This window comes from Myodes glareolus, chromosome 26, assembly GCF_982192425.1.
Source record: "Myodes glareolus chromosome 26, mMyoGla1.1, whole genome shotgun sequence".
Taxonomy (NCBI): domain Eukaryota; kingdom Metazoa; phylum Chordata; class Mammalia; order Rodentia; family Cricetidae; genus Myodes; species Myodes glareolus.
Genome location: NC_142051.1, coordinates 31728969 through 31748073, shown reverse-complemented (window position 1 = coordinate 31748073; position 19105 = coordinate 31728969). Strand labels below are relative to the sequence as shown.

The 19105-nt window shown below is 39.7% G+C and overlaps 1 long non-coding RNA gene across 4 annotated transcripts in view; it reads right to left on the bottom strand.

The window, feature by feature from the left end:
* Nucleotides 1-407: 407 nt before the first annotated feature.
* Nucleotides 408-19105, bottom strand: part of LOC125390065 (uncharacterized) — a 278533-nt gene continuing 259835 nt past the window's right edge. For all 4 annotated transcript variants that reach the window (XR_015736760.1, XR_015736762.1, XR_015736761.1 and 1 more), the window contains 2 exons: nucleotides 6110-6190; nucleotides 408-1055 (listed from right to left, as the gene is read on the bottom strand). This is a non-coding gene — a long non-coding RNA (uncharacterized LOC125390065). The remainder of the gene's footprint in view (nucleotides 1056-6109; nucleotides 6191-19105) is intronic.

The following is a 19105-nucleotide window of genomic DNA, read 5'->3' as shown; positions in this document are numbered from 1 at the left end:
CAAAGATGCTCCATCTTTTCGTCCTATTTTAGGTTTTTAGAGACGGCACATTTTCTGACTATGGTTTTCTTCCTTGATCTTTTTTGCACACCACTTATGAATTTTTTTGCATGACTCACTGAACAGCAAATCTTAGTAAACTCAAGTTTTCCCTAATAAAAAGATAAAGTTGCCCTATACCATCATACTGAGAGAGAACAAAGACAATGAAAAGCAGTCATTGAAACGAACCGACTTCTGAAGGAAAGGTGTCAAAGCAATTACCAACAACCGCACGACATTTCTTTAATGTTCTCAGCATGACCGGGTAATTACAGCACTTGAATTTTTATCAATGCTCTTAAAGAAACTGAAACAATATTTCACATCCTAAACCGCTCGAGTTTGCTGAAAGTAAAAACATGAAGGCAGATACTATGCTTTAATAATATCTATGATTCCTGCTAGGATAAAAATACACAAGAATATCCAGGCGTCAACTGGAGAGAGGGCTTCTGGGAAATAGGAGCATTCAGGAGAAGAGAGAGCTAAACTGGACGGCTATTCTGGGCTTGAACTCCATGAGCCATTATAGTTATCTTTCTTCTTTGCCAGTACCTCCTCTCTCTGTCTCTCTCTCTGTCTCTGTCTCTGTCTCTGTCTCTGTCTCTCTCTCTCTCTCTCTCTCTCTCTGAGTGTATCTGTCTGATTGTCTATCTGTCTCTGTCTTTCTCTTTCCTCCCCCACCCCCTATCAAGAATTGTAGAACCAGACCCAGCAACTCCAGTCAGAATGAGCTCTGACTTTAAAAGAGGTGACATTAAGCTTTTCTCAGCCCTTGCCCTATGGCATTTGCCCAGTAGCTGGATTTCCAAGAATAGCTATTTTCTGTCTTTCTCAATCCCTGCTCCCGAGGGAAACCACAGAGTAGAAACTCTTCTGGTCCTTGGGTTGTTTCAAGAAGCAGGAAACTGCTTGCCTTGGTTTTGTCCCATGTCTTCTTTCATCCAAACGAACTCGTGAATCTCAACTCACACAAGCCAAATGCCCGCCGGACACATCAGTAAGATTCTCCTCTGTAACATGAATGGAAACTGGAGTTAAAAACAAAGGCCACGTGACCTCTAGGAAGTATATTTGGTTGAATGACAGGTAGAGCAATTGAGAACTGAGCGGGTGCCTCAGTCTTGGATTTCAAATATGGCTTCGGGTCACAATTGATGTTATTTACTATTGAAAGGAACTCTTTAATGGTGCCTCTTGGACCGGCTCTCAAGGAAACTTAAAGAGGAAAACAGAATATTTCTGAAAATTAATTCGTAATGGAAAATGAAAAGCAGAATAGGAACTCAGCAAAAAATCTGCAGCTTCATCCAGCCTTGAACACTAACAGGGCGAAAACCACCCTTCAAGAAAATTGATTTTGCCATTTGATTCAAATTAGAATATTTATGGATATATCCACAAACTTGAGGGCGAAAAATGAGTCCTATAATTTTTTTTAATCAGTCAATCTAAACTTTCACCCACTGTAGCAGCAAGAAGAGTTCAGTAGAAAACCACACAGTTAAGTTCCCCAGAACGCAGGTAAACCGGAGGCAGCAACGCCCATCTGTACGGCAAATGTGCCCACAGTAAATGAGACATGAAGTCAGAAGAGTCTTCCCAGAAGTTCCCAGGCCCGTCAGTTTCTCAAAGGCAGCAGTGAACAAGAAGTGGGCCCACCTCAAAACAAAATAGAAGATGAGAATCGATGTTTGAGGATGTCCTCTGACCTCTACACATCTGTTAGGACACATGTGCCTATACTCAAACATATGAGCATACACACATATGCAAGAAGAAGAGGAGGTGGGAGGGAAGGAGGGAGGGAAGGAAGGAAGGGAACAAAAGGGCAAGGAAAAGAAAAGAAAAATCAGTGTTGGCATCCAAAACCCATCTAGAAAATTCGCTCATAATATATTCATCTGGATGGGGCACCTAGATTACATCTGGAAAGATCTGTATGCTCCAAAAGCCAACATTCCCAAGGGTCTGGATATTCATTAACACAAGGACATCTTCCGGGAATGTGCAGGGACATTTTTCAGCTCGATCCAGTTGTATCGAACAGCAGCCCCTTAAATTCCCGAAATGTCATTCACTCTCCCCCCACCCCCACGGTCTGTACACTATTAGCAGCTGGAATGCTTCCCTTTGAAGGTTAAAAAACACAGCATTAAAATACTTTGTCGTCATCATCTTACGCGAAAAAAAAAAAAGCTAACATTTATCAAGCTTGGTATAATTGTTACCTCAAAAGCCTCAGGTTCCCAACACAGAAACCATGATGTCATGATGTCATTATTCACTTTTTCAATAACAGATCTGCCTCCTTGCTCTGTGAACTGCAGACACTGAAGCTACATCCCAAGGTGGGGAAAGAATCTACTTGTTTCTGGACCTCTGCCTTGGGGAAAAAATGAGAGGATTTCCCTGTGCTTCACAAGTTAGTAGCTCAGCTAGGGATATTCCATGAAGCTCCAGTATCTCTCCACATGGAAGGCAGGCAACTCAAAGACAAACTGCTTGCAATCCTGAAAGAAATATATGATAATATGCTTGTGAGATGACATGGAAACCAGAGCTACATGAGGGAGCTGCTCTGTTTTGACTCTCACGTGTTTTCAAGTAAGCTTCCTCCTGGCCATTTAAGCTAAGCTTCACAGCGTGTCATCTTTTTCCTCTGGACTTTTCTGCTTAGCCTATGCCGTGATTAAGACGGAAGGGAGCTAAACATGCCGACTCAAGTCAAAGAAAGCTGAAGTTTGAAGTCATGTGCAGCTTTTCCCAGTTGTGAAATCGTGAACAAACACCCAAGTCACCTTTGTATATTTGTTCGTGATATGTAAAACAAATGTGTTTGCTCGCTATCTACTATGAAGGTTAAATAAATACAGCCCTTAGCATGCCCGACACTCTGTACACAGTAGACACTAGCCACTGTCCTCCTTTGCTCCCCTGTTCTATGCATAGAGAGAACCATCCCTGGCTCGTTCTTGCTCATTAACTGAAGGTTTGGTGTAAAGTTTATAGGCTTCCTTTCTACTGGGAGAATATTGACACCCAGTGATTTTGACATACTACATGACAGTTCATTTCATGTTCTTAATATCTAGGCTTTATAAAACTTACTTTACTTAAGAAAACTTGAACTTTTCAAGCACCCACACCCATTCATGCACCCCCACACACACACACACACACACACAAAGACAGAGAAAGAGACAGACAGAACCACAAGATTTGGGCCAAGGTTTCAGGATCTGCTTCAGTCACTGGGTTCATAATTTGAATTCTATTCTTCCAAAGGCTTTTGTCCAGTGATATGAGCTTTAGACTCCACAAAATTTGCTCAGGTATCAGTTTCTTCTTACTGATTTTTCTGGCATGTGATCTGTGATTTTTCTAGAAAATAGCACCCTATCACCCTATTTTCTACCTACCCTGAGCCAAAATCTTTTTATCCTACCATGACAACCCACTGTTTCTAGGGTTCTACATATTTCCCGACCTATCAGTTTGGTGACTCTATCATTTTGATCTCCACGAATTTGTAATTCACTTTTCTTGAGTTACAGAAATTACATGGTCACATACTTCTAATCAATTGATAACTAAACATCTTTATTATTCTCATATGTGATGTGCCTAAAGTGTTATAACCGTGAATAAAGAATTCTTACGCCCAATAAATCAAACAATATCATAATGAAGTTACCAGCTAAATCAAAGGGTAAACCAGTCATCTTTGAAGTCTGTTATGATGGCTTCCCAGAGACACTGTCTTGCGTGTCAGGACTTGCCTTTCCCTCTGTGGTTCCGGGCAGTGATCACACTGAAATTATTTTCTAGTCACAAAAGCGTACCCAGTGTTATCTGTCACGAGGACCTCGATTCTGAACCTGAAAAGTTTATGTGAGTCAGGGTTTTGCTCTGCATTTGCCATGAGCCCAAGGTTAAACTTCCAGGACCCCAGCCATTACAATGCTAAAATCAAGCTTTAGACATGGAAACCAAAGGTGGTACCACTTACAGGAACTACAGAGGTTTGCCTGACCCTTATGCATTGTTGTTACAGAACACTGGAATAGTGAGCAAATATATTTTTTATTATTATTATTATCATTATTATTCTCTCGTATATTACATCCTGACCACAGTTCCTCCTCCCTCCCCTCCCTGAGACTCCCCCCACCTCCCCTCTCCCTCAGACAAAAGCAGGCCTTCCAGGGACATCAACCAGACAGGGTATGACAAGCTAAAACAAGACCAGGCACACACCATTACATCAAGGCTGGACTAGGCAAGCTTGTAAGAGGAAAAGGGTCACAAGAGCAAGCAAAGGAGTGAGAAACAGTCCTGGTCCCACTGTTAGGAGTTCCATAAGAACAAGCTACCCTGCCATAACATATACACAGAGAAGCTAGGCCAGACCCCTACAGGCTCTCTGATCTCTGTGAGCTTGCATGAGTCCCCGTCAGCTGATTCTGTAGGCCGTGTTCTTGTGGTGTCCCTGATCTTTCTGGCTGCTCCAGTCCTTCCTCCCCCTCCTCTGCAGGACTCCCAGAGCTCTGCCTAAGGTTTAACTGTGGGACTCTAGATCTGCTCCCATTGGATGCTGGATGAAGTGTCTCTAGTGTCTCCGGTGTCTGTGGTGAAGGATCTTCTAGGTTCCAGGCCCAGAACACTCTGCAGGCAGAACAAACTGAAAGCCAAAGGTTTTGTGGCTGGGTTGGTGTCCCAATCACTTTACCTGAGGCCTTGCCTGGCCATAGAAAACGACCAGTTCAGGTTCCATGTCCCCATGACTAAGAGTCTTTGCTAGGGTTACTTTTCTAGGTTCCGTGGAGTTTGAATTACTAGGTTTCCACCTTGCCCCCAAAATGTCCCCCAAACCAGCAGTTTCTCCCAGTACTTTCTCCCTCCCCCATCTCTTCCCTCCTGTTCCCAGGCCAATGCACCCCTAGTCGACCCTCAAAATCTATTCTATTTCCCCTTCCCAAGGAGATCCTCATACTCCCTTAAATCCTCCTTGTGACTGATTTTTTTTTTTTGGATCAATGGATTCTTGCATGATTATCTTTACTTTACAGATACTGCTCACTTATGAGTGAGTACACATCATGTTTCTCTTTCTGGGTCTGGGTTACTTCACTCCGTATAATTTTTTTTTTCTAGTACCATTCATTTGTCTGTAAGTTTCATGGTTTTGATTTTAACAGCTGCATGATACTCCTGTGTGTAAACGTACCACATTTTCTTTATTCATTTTTCCGTTGAGGAATAAGTAGGTTCTTTCCAGGTCCTGGCTATTATGAGTAAAGCTAATAAGAACATAGTTGAACAAACGTCCTTGCATTTTGATTGAGCATCTTTGGGTATGTGCCTAAGAGTGATAGGGCTGGGTCTTGAGGTAGACAGATTTTCTGGGAATCCATCATATTAATTTCCAAAGTGGCTGTACAAGTTTACACTCCCACCAGGAACGGAGGAGTGTTTCCCTTCCTCTACATATTCCCAGCATGAGCTGTCCCCATTTTTTTTCCTTTTTAATCTTAGCCATTCTGACAAATGTAAGATGGACTCTCAGAGTCATTTTGATTTGCATTTCCCTGATGGCTAAGGATATTGGGCATTCCTTTAAGTGTTTCTCAGCCATTTGAGATTCCTCTGTTGAGAATTCTCTGTATAGATTTAGACCCCATTTTTTAATTGATTACTTAGTTTGTTGATGTCTAGTTTCTTGAAATCTTTATATATTTTGGATATTAGCCCTCTGTTGGATGGGGAGTTGCTAAAAATCTTTTCTAATTCTGTGGGCTGCCGTTTTGACCTATTGATGGTGTCCTTTGCCTAGGGCCAGATTATTTTATCACAGAATACAACAGACCTTTATAGAAGAGCTAATACCATACTCCTCAAATTGTTCCACAGTATAGAAACAGAAGGAACATTGGCAAATTCTATGAGGGCACAGTCACCCTGATACCCAAATCACACAAACACCCAATAAAGAAAAAGAGTTACAAACCAATTTCCCTCATGAACATTGATGTAAAAATATTTAATAAAATACTCGTAAACTGACCAGAACACATCAAAACGATCATCCACCATGTTCAAGTAGGCTTCATCTCAGATATGCAGGGTTGGTTCAACATATGAAAATCTGTCAAGAAAAAAAAACACACACATGATCATCTCATTAAATGTAATTTCTGGACCTTAATTCCCATCTGTTAATTGGCAACTATGAACACATGGTCAAACCCACTGTACTTCCTTGCTTCAGTTTTTTTCTCTGTAATAGGGGTTTGTATAGTTTCTCTATATTCGAGGTTCTTTTTTGAGAGTGAAGTACTTAAAATGTTGTAAAGTTTCTGGCTCATAGTAAACACTCCACCCATACCAGCTGCTTTTATTACCAGCTATTATTTCAAATATGTAGAGCTTTTTCGAGATAATGAATATTTCAAATCTGGCTGCGCCTCTAATTTTATGTAATATACCTTGGCATGACAAACCTAAATGTAAAAATAATAGAGATTTTACCTTCAGTGTAAACTAGACTAGAATTTGCTCCTGAACTAATAAGTTATTTGAGAAGTGCTTTATGCTTTCATTTTCTAAACCATAGAAATAATGATAAAATAGCAAATGAACTTTCTCGAAAATATGTTTTACATATACATAGGAACTTCAAAGATTGAAAGTGCATTGACGACTTTGTGTCTTTCCAGAGGACAGTGATCTGTGAAGCAATGTCCTTATCTAGTGTTTATAAGGACAACACGGTGATATAATTGAGACAAAATACTAGCACATGATCATATTTTCATCAGTTACATTCTAGTAAGAGGAAAGACAACTAAACACACTTTTCAATACACAAAGTACTATAGCAGATGAATACATACAGCATTAGAGTATTTAAGCTTCAGTTTTCTCTTAATTGCAAGTTAGATGCCCACCCTATATAAGTTTATGCTAGCCACATGAACTTTGGGCGTGTGTGTGTGTGTGTGTGTGTGTGTGTGTGTGTATTTTAGACTTGAAAAATTTAATTACATCATTTCCCGCTCCTACTTCTACCATGTACCCCACCTTCCCGAATTCATAGCCTCTTCTTCTTTAACCATCATTATTAAATACATATATGTATATGTATGTATGTGTATATGTGTGTGTATATGTATATGTATATATATATATATATATATATATATATATATATATACACCCTTCTGAGTCTGTGCAGTGTCCCTTACTTGTATATGTTTCTAAGGCTTTACCACTCTACCGGATAACCATTCACTCACTAATCCTTACACTAATTACTACAGGGAAATGTCCATGAGATCTCAACAACACGATTGCCTAAACAAGACCTGAACACTTCAACAAGAGAAGACATCCTAGTATAGATGGGGAAAACATCACAGGGACCCATCCCTAGATAAAGAGCTATAAGCAATAAACAATTTGAGAGAAGAAAAAGGAGGGAGATAGAGAGACAGAGAGAAAGAAACACAGAGACAGAGTATCAAACTTTATGGCTATCATGGGTGTTACATTTTTTTTTGTTGCCCTCACTATTTGAGACCACAAAAGCAAGTTCTCTTACCTTTATAAAGTTTTAGTGTGAAAAAAACTGTAATAGCAATGTTTCTTTAAGCAAATTAAATGCAGAACCATCTGTTCCTACTCAATACAGGCACATAACTCTGAGTTTTAGAGAGGACATAGTTAAAGCCATTTTCTTCCTTACCAAATCAGTATCCAGAGAAACAAATCCCAGGGGAGCATTGGTGTGAATTAGGATACACAGGGCATCCAACACTCAAGAAAAGGGTTTGTACTTTAGTCAAAAGCACCGTGGCCTGCCTTTGGATTTTAAATACAGAAAATCAGAGTGCCTCCATTGGTGGCTGCTGATAAAACATCTCCTGTGAGTCATTCCGGTCGGTGGTGTAAAAATTTTGAGGACTTTTCCCTAAGTGTGAAAGGATGTGGAAGCTCTTTTCCCACCCGCTAGGTGGGGTGACATGGTTGGATGCATCACTGGGTATAACTTGAGTGTGATACACCATGAATCAAATCTCAGTGATGCAATTTCTTGGAGCGATCCTTAAGCAGCCTCACTTCACATAGCAGCACAGATTAGAGACTCCCTTCACATCCCAGCACAGAAATAAAAGAAACCAGTAGAATGCAAAAGTGGGGTATACTGGGGGGGAGTCATTTTCAGCCCTTTGGGTTCATGAAAGGGTCAAGAAGACAGATGTATGTGAAAGGAATTATACATCTCAGCCTCTTTCGCTCTTACCTAGCATGGATAGACAGCTTTGTCATACAGCTGCCTAAGGCTAATCCTCCGCACTCCCTCAATCTTCTCAGTCTATTGCCTGAGTACCTTTGAAGCCTGGACTTAAAACCCTAAAATTAGAAGCAGGATTACTGGTTGCAGACTGCTGAAGAGCTTACTGCTTCCTGGAAAGAGCAGAGAATGATGTATGATTGCCTGTGAATGGATAAACGTAGAAAGGGACTGTCAATTTTAAGAGAAATGGTGAAGATCGACTACTCTTATCCTGACCTTCAGACATATTCATAAACTATATTTTAGTTAAGTAGAAATCTTACTCAATGAACTTCAATCTTTATAAATTGTCCTATTCATATACAATTGATCTCTCTGTCTCTCTTTCTTTCCTTTCTATCAATAATCCATACACTATTGCTAAACTTGTCATACAATATCCATCACTGATTCTGATGTCTCACTTGTGGTTCAGTTTTTTGATGGAATTTTCTAGTAGGCAATCCTAGTCTAAACAGGTTTCTATGACTGTGCCACAGTTGGGAACGATTATCACCCTGGAGACAAAGTTCAGCAAGTGCCATCTCTATTGATTGAGCAGGCAAGTTTTGCACATATGCCCACCAACTTATAATGTGATCAAACACCTCTAAACCCCCAAACTGAAAATCCCATAACTTCAAAATGTTTTTGATACAGTTGGCTCAGCAACATTGCAGTGTTTCAGTAGTTTTTCCTTGTGAATGCATAGCTCTGGGGAGATGAGGCCCCCTGTCACCATCTAACACTCCAAGAGAGTGTAGTATTGTTTGCTCAAAAAAAAAAAGATCAGATTTCAAGGCATGCTTTCTAATGAATGCATATTGCTTTCCTACCATCATAAGGCTGAAAGATCACAAGTCAAACCATTAGGAATCAGGCACCATCCATATACATTTTCACAAATCAAGGCCATCTAGATTAGCACAGAGTAAAAGTTAATAAATGTATTTGAGTAATTATGTTTGATCCTATATTTGGAATTCATAATGAATGAAATTCTTATAATTACCTTGAGTGTAAGGACTATAAACCTACTTATTTCCATACTCGTTCCAGTTGCACTGGGCTGGCATTCCCTCATCCTAATGAGCTTAGCTATGGCCATGTAATTTCCTTTGACCAACGAGTGTGCATTATGGAAGTCATTTCCATGCATAGAATTTATGAAACACAGTTATGAAACACAGTGGATGCTTCCACAAGCTCTTTTGCTTCTCTTATCCTAAATGGGATAGTCTGGCTGAAGAGAGAATCACCAAGTGTGGCCAATAATGACAGGGGGACAAAGACCCCAACCAATCAGTTGTGGCCAGCAATGAACCCTTTTTTGTATACCTAAATGACACTTACCACTGCAACATAACCTAGCCAACTTCGACTTATACCAAAACTGCGACTCGTGATTATCCAGAGACCCTGCTTTTCCAGCCACATCTCTTAAGGTGCCTCACTTCCACTGAGTGAATGTCCTCAAAGCAATTTTACACATCATAAAGGTAGTAACGGGAAAAGATAGTTTGGTCGAACCCTAATGATCCCTGGCAGAATACAGACAGAAAGAGCCCCAGCTGCTCTCTTGCTTCCACTGGATGGATTTTTTCATATGGAAATGGTTTCGCAGACCATCTAAGCATATCCCTCCGATTCTTCACTAGGGTAGAAGCAAATTCATTACCTATCAAGTGCTGAGAAACAATGTTTATTCTTAGTTCATCAACATGCGACTGAGGAATATCATTAAGCTGACAAATATCTGTTAAAGCAAACAGGTAGAGCTACAACTCCAACTTAATGAGACAAACATCTCAGGGCTCCAGGGAAGACGAATAGGACAACATCGTGTTAATATCCAGCATCTCTCTGGGAATCCCAAAGGGACTGTTCTCGAATTACTTCCCTTGTCATTAATTGAAATTATTTTTACGCATTTGTAATTTTTCTCCTGAGTCTGTTTTACTTTAAGATCCAGCACACTGCAATGTTACCTGTTCATTTTCCATGTATGGATGATATTGGGAGATTAGTAAATCAACCTGTTCTCCTCTAAGAAACAGAAAGCTAACTCGAGAATTACTTTTTTGGAAGTTACCTACCTGAACTCCACCACCTTTGAACTTCATTTTAGTGATATAGGCGTATATATGTCTTATCAAGGTCTCCACCACATCAGTTTCCTGTTTTCTGTGGAGAATACTAATCAGATTAATAGTACTGGGGACTCCTCTGTTTGTGGATCTGGAAGAAGCTAATGAGGAATATTATGAGGAGGAGCTGAATCAATATTAGTTTTTTTTCACAGCATACACTGTGATGGTCGATGTGAGCTCTCACTATAATGACATGCAGGACAGAAAAAGGGGGTGCTGATAGTGCAACTATAAGACCTGTTTAGGGTACCAGCTGCTCAAGATGGTTCCAACTTGGTTAGTTGAAATGGTACACTTTTTTACAACATTCTGGCCAGACCTCCAAATAGGAACCTCAGAAAAATCTTTTTTTTTCCTTTATTAAATTATAAAAGTTTCCATTTCAGCCCCTCCTCCCAACACCCTCCCACTGCCCCCACTCCCTCTCCTCCTCCCTCTCCATCCCCTAGAGCAGTCAGGGCTTCCTGCCCTGTGGGAAGTTCAAGTTCCTCCCCCCTCCCTCCAGGTCCAGGGAAGGTGAGAGTCCAAACAGACTGGATCGCCAAAATCCAGTATATGCAGAGGAAGCAAGTCCCAGTGTCATTGACAATGGCTTTTCAGAAAGGCTCCGGGCCAGCCACATTCAGAGAATCTGGTTGGATCACGTCCTCGTTCAGTCCCAGTCCAACAGGCCTTGGTGAACTCTCATTATATCAGTCCCCTTGTATCAGTGGGTGCTCGCATCCCTCGCAGTCCTGATTACTTTTTTTATTTTCTTCATCCTTCTGCTCCTCATTTGGACCGTGGAGTGCTCAGTCTGGTGCTCCAATATGGGTCTCCTTCTCTATTGCCATCCAACGTCGGATGAAGGTTTCCTCTGCCCTTGCCTTCTTTGCTCACGTTCTCTTTCCTTCTGCCTCTCATTTGAACCTAGGGAGCTAGGTCCAGTGTTCCAACGTGGGTCTCCGCCTCCATCTCCATCCATCGCCAGATGAGGATTCTATGGTGATATGCAAAATATTCATCAGTATGGTTGTGGGCCAAGGCCGGTTCAGGCACCCTCTCCTCTGTCCAGAGAACCATCTGGGGATCTCTCCTTGGACCTGGGATCCCCTTTATAATCAAGTCTCTTGTAAACCCTAAAATGATTCCCTTAGTTGAGGTATATACTTGCCTGATCCCATATCCATCCTTCCTCCCTCCCCCCCATCCCAGTCCCCTGATCTTTCCCCATTCCTCCCCTGCTGGAGAGGATGTGGAATGAGGGGAACACTCATCCATTGTTGGTGGGAATGCAAACTTGTGCAGCCACTGTGGAAATCAGTGTGGCGGTTTCTCAGGAAACTGGGAGTCAACCTCCCTCAGGACCCAGCAATTCCACTCTTGGGAATATACCCTAGAGATTCCCTAACATACTACAAAAACATTTGTTCTACTATGTTCATAGCAGCACTATTTGTAATAGCCAGAACCTGGAAACAGCCTAGGTGCCCCTCAATAGAAGAATGGTTAAAAAAGGTGTGGAACATATACACATTAGAGTTTTACTCAGCGGTAAAAAACAATGACATCTTGAATTTTGCATGCAAATGGATGGAAATAGAAAACGCTTTACTGAGTGAGGTAAGCCAGACCAAAAAGAGGAACACAGTATGTATTCACTCATAAGTGGATTCTAACCATAATTAAAGGTCTTTGAGCCTATTATTCGTGATCCTAGAGAAGCTAAATAAGAAGATGAACCTGATGAAGATTATTTAGCTATCCGCCATGAGGTAGGAAATAGACAAGAGTCTCAGGTAACCTCGGGTGCATGGGGGGGGGGGGTGGGAGGGTTGTTGGAAGGGGAGAGGGTTAGAAAAATCTTACCAAATACTCAGAGACTACTTGCAATTATACCAGACCTTAATCTTGAAACTTAACCATCATTTTACTTTCACAGGATCCTATAGAAAGAACATTGCCCCCATGATAGCTGTAAGTAATTCTAGAAGACAGTGTCCTCTCTCCCAACTAAGTTTGTCATCAGAGTTAATGACATCATTTAGGTGTTGATTATAATTGTTATAGGGTTGAGGGTTGTAAAAAATTATGTAAGCTCAAGAATCTCTTTGGAAAAAAAAGAAAATTGGATGGGATAATAGATTAGTGTGAGTTTACTCACAATAATAATAATAGTGAATAATAGAGTGAATACTTGTGAGCTCTTATTAATAAGCAATTTATATTGGTATATATTCCTATTTTCATCTACAATATTTGTATACCTAAGCAAGGTTATTTTGTCATATTGTATGCATGCATGATTCTACCTCTGCTTAACATATTTTTTATATTTATACAATTTTAGGAGATATTTATCATATTGCAATATTCATTTCTACCTCTAATCAAGATACTTATACATTGTTTACATTTTGAAGTCATTGTCCTCATTTGTTGCACAGTTGTTTAAAGATTGTTTAATATTCTAATATGAAGTCTTAGTTTTTAAGTTATATAGGTATTAAGAATTACAGGTCAATAGTCATCCATGTTTGTCATACTTATATTTAGACTAATGAGGTCCTTTAGATACATAGAAATTGTATTCTGTATAAATAGGTAACCTTTCATCACTTCAAAGAGCTGTAGACTATGACATTTAAATAACTTAGGGTTCTATTGATGTGAGACATGCTTGCTCCTGGCAGCACCACTGATCTATTCCCAAGAGAATGTTGAACACCCAAGACATTCCACTTGGAGCTTGTTTCCTTCTTGGCAAAACTGGTCTTTGGGCAAGGATATACCCTTGCCTTAACCACTGACAAAATGCACAATGTCTGGACAGGACAAGCAGGATACAAGAAAAAAGACTGTCAAATCTTGCCAAGACAGGGTAAAATGGTTTTAAAAATTTTCCTTCCTCTGAAAATAGCCTGTCAGTTACTCTAGGCCTTAGCCAAAGTTGGTTGCTTCAAGGTTGCAAATGAGACTTTGGGTGATTGCCCAGGTAGCCAGTTGTCTCTGTCATTTGTTGCACATTTTGGAATTGTACTTCCTGATTACTCAAGTAATATTATTTCCCTTCTTGGGTCTTCAATGAATTTGAAGACTAGAGAGTTGTAGTTACTTTCCTCTCAAGACTAGGTCAAGTTATTTATAATACAGGACTTAAACTTCTTAGGATAGGAAAATTATTGAAACATTTATCACGTTTCTTGCTCGATTTTGTTTATGCTGGTTGTAATCCTTATTTTTATACCTGATATTTGTTCTTACTGTACAGAACTTTGTATTAGGCTTAGAACTCTCTTATTTAAACAAAAGGGGGAGGTGCTGTAGGAATTCCTACATCCAATAGACTTTAAGTTACCTGCCCACTTGGGCGTGGCCTTTTATACTATAGTACTAAAGTAAACCATGCTTTTGCCCTCTCTTTCTGGCTGTGGGATTCAGTTGCTGCTCCTTGTTCAAGCAGAGGACTGTGATCTGTGAGTTTACCTCTAAATAAATAATCCTTTATTATACTCAATTCTGAGCTAGTGTGGGATTTCTTTTTAGCGTCTGTCGTCAGCATAAGAAATGAAGTCAAGGAGTGAAAAGAATCAAGAAGAAGAAGATGAGGTCAGGTCAAGGTAGAAAAGAACAGAAAGACCAGACAAATTAACATGAAAGTGCAGCATCCTGGAAGGTAGGTGATTCTGCCGAGGAGACAGACTTGTGACCTAGCAGCTATATTATTTTATTCAACCACAACTATACATATGCAAAGTGTGTATCACATCATCTCACCTTAGTTAGTCAAGTGGGGCTTCAATGCATTGGGTAAGCTACTCCTTCTATATCCTGGTCCTAAACTTTGAAGCAATAATTTCTTACTAAAATTGTTTATCAGGGATATGTAATGAAGTTTTCTTCTCATTCTAATGTCTAGCACCTCCTTGACGAACTACATTCACAGTAGTGAGGTTCAGAGATAAACACGTTTAAACACTTTTCAGATTATTTTATTGTATGGAGCTAACTAACCACAAACATATATATATATATATATATATATAGTGAGTGAATATATTCATACATATATTGTTATACTTATATACACAATGTATATTTTATTTACAATGTGTACATATGTGTGTATATGGGAATAATATATATATATATATGAATATATTTTCTACTTGGACTTTTTATTAAAAAATTGGGAAGCTGAGACTAAATGATATCTGAGGTCCTTTCCAGATGAGTTATTTTATAGTTCCATCAAAATACAATTTTGTTAGAGTAAATATTTCCAAGAGTTTTGAAAATGGGTAAGGGAATTTATGGCTTTAAAAGATCATTAATTACATGGTATTTATCTTGTTAGTAGTAAAATTCTTGATGTGTGTTTACAGATCATGACAAACCCATGTCTTCCAAAAATGAGTCTCCTATTGGAATTCAGTAAGTGAATGATATAATCACGCCAGGGCTGTCTTGTGTGATGGATTCAAGAAGACAGGAAAAAGAGGAAGTCAATTCTGGTTAGGATCTGAGGTGACATAAGCCATCACAGTGACAATTATGGAAAATTCTGATGATTTCTATTTTTGGAATCACTATGTAGCCTATATGCATTTTCTTCCCAGAAGATCCTTCCAACAAGGAATTTCACAAAGCCCCTCAACCGATACAGCCATGAAATGGAGTTAGTCACTGAAGGGTAGAGATGTAGAGGCTGAGGCCTTAAAATGAGAAGATGTCAGCTAAGATTGACAGAACATTTTCCATATTTAAGGGAGCAGAGCGAAGAAAATGTGTGTGGAAGAAAGCAGGATAAGTCATGACAAGTGAGATGAAACTCTATATGGATTCATAACTCTAAAAACAATACATAATAAAAATAACCTCCCAAAAGATAAACGAAGCCCGCAGTGGAGAAAATAGAGGGAAAAAAATCTTTTCTATTTTTTTTTAAATAAGAAGTTAGTAGATACGTGGAAAGGAGGGTAGCAGTTACATGAATAAAAGAGAATCATTCCACGATATCATCTTGCTGTATAGCCTGGACTGCCCTGGAACTCACTCTGCAGCCCAAGCTAGTCACTTGTTGTTGAATCCTTCTACTTGAGCCTCCTAAGCGCTGGCTTTGTAGACAAATGTTACTCCCCCGGTTCACTTACAACATTTCTAACTTTTCAACTCTACTGTAAGCTTGGGAGCCGTACCCCCACAGCAAGCACCATGTGCGCTTGAAACACAGTGAAGGCCAAAGTGTTTATTTACCAAGTTCAAACTCTTTTCACCACAGCAAAATAGTGGCCAGACACTAGATATAATCGGGTTTAATCTTTCTAGGTGAAAAATAGTTACAACGATCCTCAGGGACCATTCATACAGAACAGGTGAGACAATAACCTGACTTGGGAATGGTTTGGTGTCTTCCTTATTGGCATTAATGCAGAATTACTAATTAATAACACCTGATGCGCTGATCCTTTCCCGTGAACTTTGCCATCTTACTTGGGAGTCAGATACTTAAAGACACTAAGGGGTCAATCATGTTCCTCAAGGACTTGGCACGGGGTTTTAGGTCAGTACTAATTCTTCTAAACAACATCACACATACACAAAATGGGGGCTATTTAGTATAATGTTAATCTTTTGGCCTTTTGTGTCAAATGTATATATCACACAGAGATTTATCTATAGCTATTGCTTTTAAAGAAGGCAGGCAAAGAGAAGAGGCAAAGGAATGACAGGGATGTCATGAATATGAAGTAAGAAAAAAGGAAACAGAAGGTAGAGAAAAGAAAAGGAAGAGAAATAGAAAGGATCTATAAATAAAGGGAAAAAAATATGACTCAAGGTTGATGAGATGGAGAATATGCAAACAGCACTCAGCTACACTTGGGAAGGTTCTAGCTTCATTACAACAGAGATATGATGCTGCAATCAGAGTACTGAGGCATATAATCTACAAAGCTGTACCTATGAATTAAGGAGCACACAGCCCCTTGAAGTAAGTAGACACATATATTCATATTTAAACATTCAACTACAAACTATTTTTTAGTAAATATTATGTACTAGATCTCGTTCTGAGCACACAAAAGGCAATATAATATCCTAAGTTTTATGCCAACGATAAGGATAAAATATAAAGAAAGTACAGACAAAAAGAAGGATGGATCGCTTATATGATGAAGTCATGGAATGATTCAGCATTATTGTCATCATAGTCCTGGGCACTGGCACCAGATCTCACACTTCCCAGCTGTGTGACTTGAATCCCATTGCTCATTGCAGTTTTGCTGGAAAACACTTATTTCTTTTAATCCTCTGACAGTTCTAATAATAGGACTGCCCATCCAAAATCGCAGATTAAAACCATTGAAGGAACACGCCTTCTCGCTCCACTACCCACAAAGATGACTCAAGCAGACTTTCCAAATATAAAAGTCTGCAACTGAGCAACTTGTCTGCACGGATCGCCTTCTTAGATAAACAGGATTGAGGACTGGAAGCATGCAGACAAGAAATGAAACACCTGCCTTCTTCCCACTAAAGAAGGTGGCAATAAAACAGGGAACCAAAACTGTGTCGCGCACAGGACTTCAATGGGTGCCCCCCCATGCTGTTCATTCCTTACTTGTTCCTGGTACATGGTAGGGGGAGAATTTAGGATTTATCTTTTTGTTGGGGCCTGGGATACCGAAACCACTTTAAACATTGCCTTACCTACTTCCTCCTCTAGATCCCCGGAGAACTGAAATGGGATGATATTTTGAAGTTGTAGAACTAGTCAATCAAGAATCCAGCATGCATGGATATATAAGTTTGGAAGTGTGTGCTCGTTTTGACATGGCAGTGGAACACAAATGATGAGTTGTTGGCCTTCCTCCTTCTGTTCCAGGAAGAATACTGTGATCAGGCTAAATCAAACAAGAAGGAAATTGCCACAGAGAAAGGTATCAGGTGACGGAAGAATGAATACAAAATTAACTTACTTTCCAACATCTATAGCCAGTCTGCTCTTTGAATATTTTAAAAGATATATCGACTGCCAGAGAAATAAATTTCACACTTATGCTTTTGCATCTTGCAGAGACTTAGAGTTTCTGTCATAACGGGCAAGAAAACCAATTTCTTCTCTATGTATGAAATATTACCAGGTCAAAACTAAGTAACCAATAAATAGCTGCAGACAAGTAAATCTCTAGAGGTCCTCCAGGTACAGCTTGGATGTTTGTGCTAAGAAATCTAGTCTGGAAGTAAACTGGCTACCTCTGAAGGGAATATTCCGAGAAATTCGCATTTCTACCCAATGCACTAAACACCTCTATGCAAGTTCTACCAGTACTTTTTTAAATCATAACTACTATTGTTGCATTAATCAGCTTTCTATAACTGTAACAAATTCCTGAGATAAGCAACATATAAGGAGAAAATTTTTATTTGGGTTCACAATATTGCATATTCCAGTCCGTGATCAATAGGGCTCATTAATTTCAGGGTTGTGGAAAGGCAGTGCATTGTGGCAAGGTGTTTTTATTGTTGTGAAGAAACACAATGGGGCTGGAGAGATGGCTCAGGGGTTGAGAGCATTGCCTGCTCTTGCAAAGGTCCTGAGTTCAATTCCCAGCAACCACATGGTGGCTCACAACCATCTGTAATGAGGTCTGGCGCCCTCTTCTGACTTGCAGACAGAATATTGTATACATAAAAAGTAAATAAATAAATATTTTAAAAGAAAAAGAAAAGAAACACGATGACCGTAACAACTGTTATAAATAAAAACATTTAGTTGAGGTGACTTGCCTACAGTCCAGAGGCTCAGCACATTATCATCAGGATGGGGAGCACGGCAGCACACAGGTAGATGTGCTGCTAGATCTGAGAGTCCTATATCTTAACTCAGAGGCAACAGGAAGTCAACTGACTGCCACTCCAAGGGAAGCTTGAGAAAAAGAGACCTCAAAGTCCGCCTCCACAGTGACACACCTTGTCCAACACGTCCATACCTCCTAATAGCACCATTCCCTTTGGGAGCCATTTTCTTTTGAACCACCACACAAGGGCACAGAGCATAAGAAGACATTTACCTCATAACCAGGAAACAAAAACAGGGGATGAAGAGGCCTGCAACTGTCTCCTTTAAGAAAAAAGACTTAGTAACCTAAAGACCGTACCAGTATACTCTACTACTTGAGTGTTTTGTCTCATCCCAAAACCACTTCCTTGTGTTAATAATAAACAGGCCCTGGGATAGCATTTAAGACCAGATTCCAAGCAATCTTGCAATATAATTTGACTGTATCAATATGTATTTGTTAAAGTTTTCAAAAAAATAGTTTTAAATGTTACCTTTACAAGTTTAGCCTAATCATTACATCCAACCATACAAGCCCTGTAGCAAAACTAATAGCAGAAAAATCTTTAACAACAGCCCCTGCCCCTTCCTCCTTTTTTACCCCCATATGTGGGAAGATCTTTGCTATGAATGGCAGAAGAGAGAATCAAGGGAAGTTGAGAAACCTGGAACTCCTATTGGGATTCACTATTCTGTTTATCCAAGAGTTTCAGTAACTCTTGGTCAATATAGTGGTTCATGGTTCATCTCATC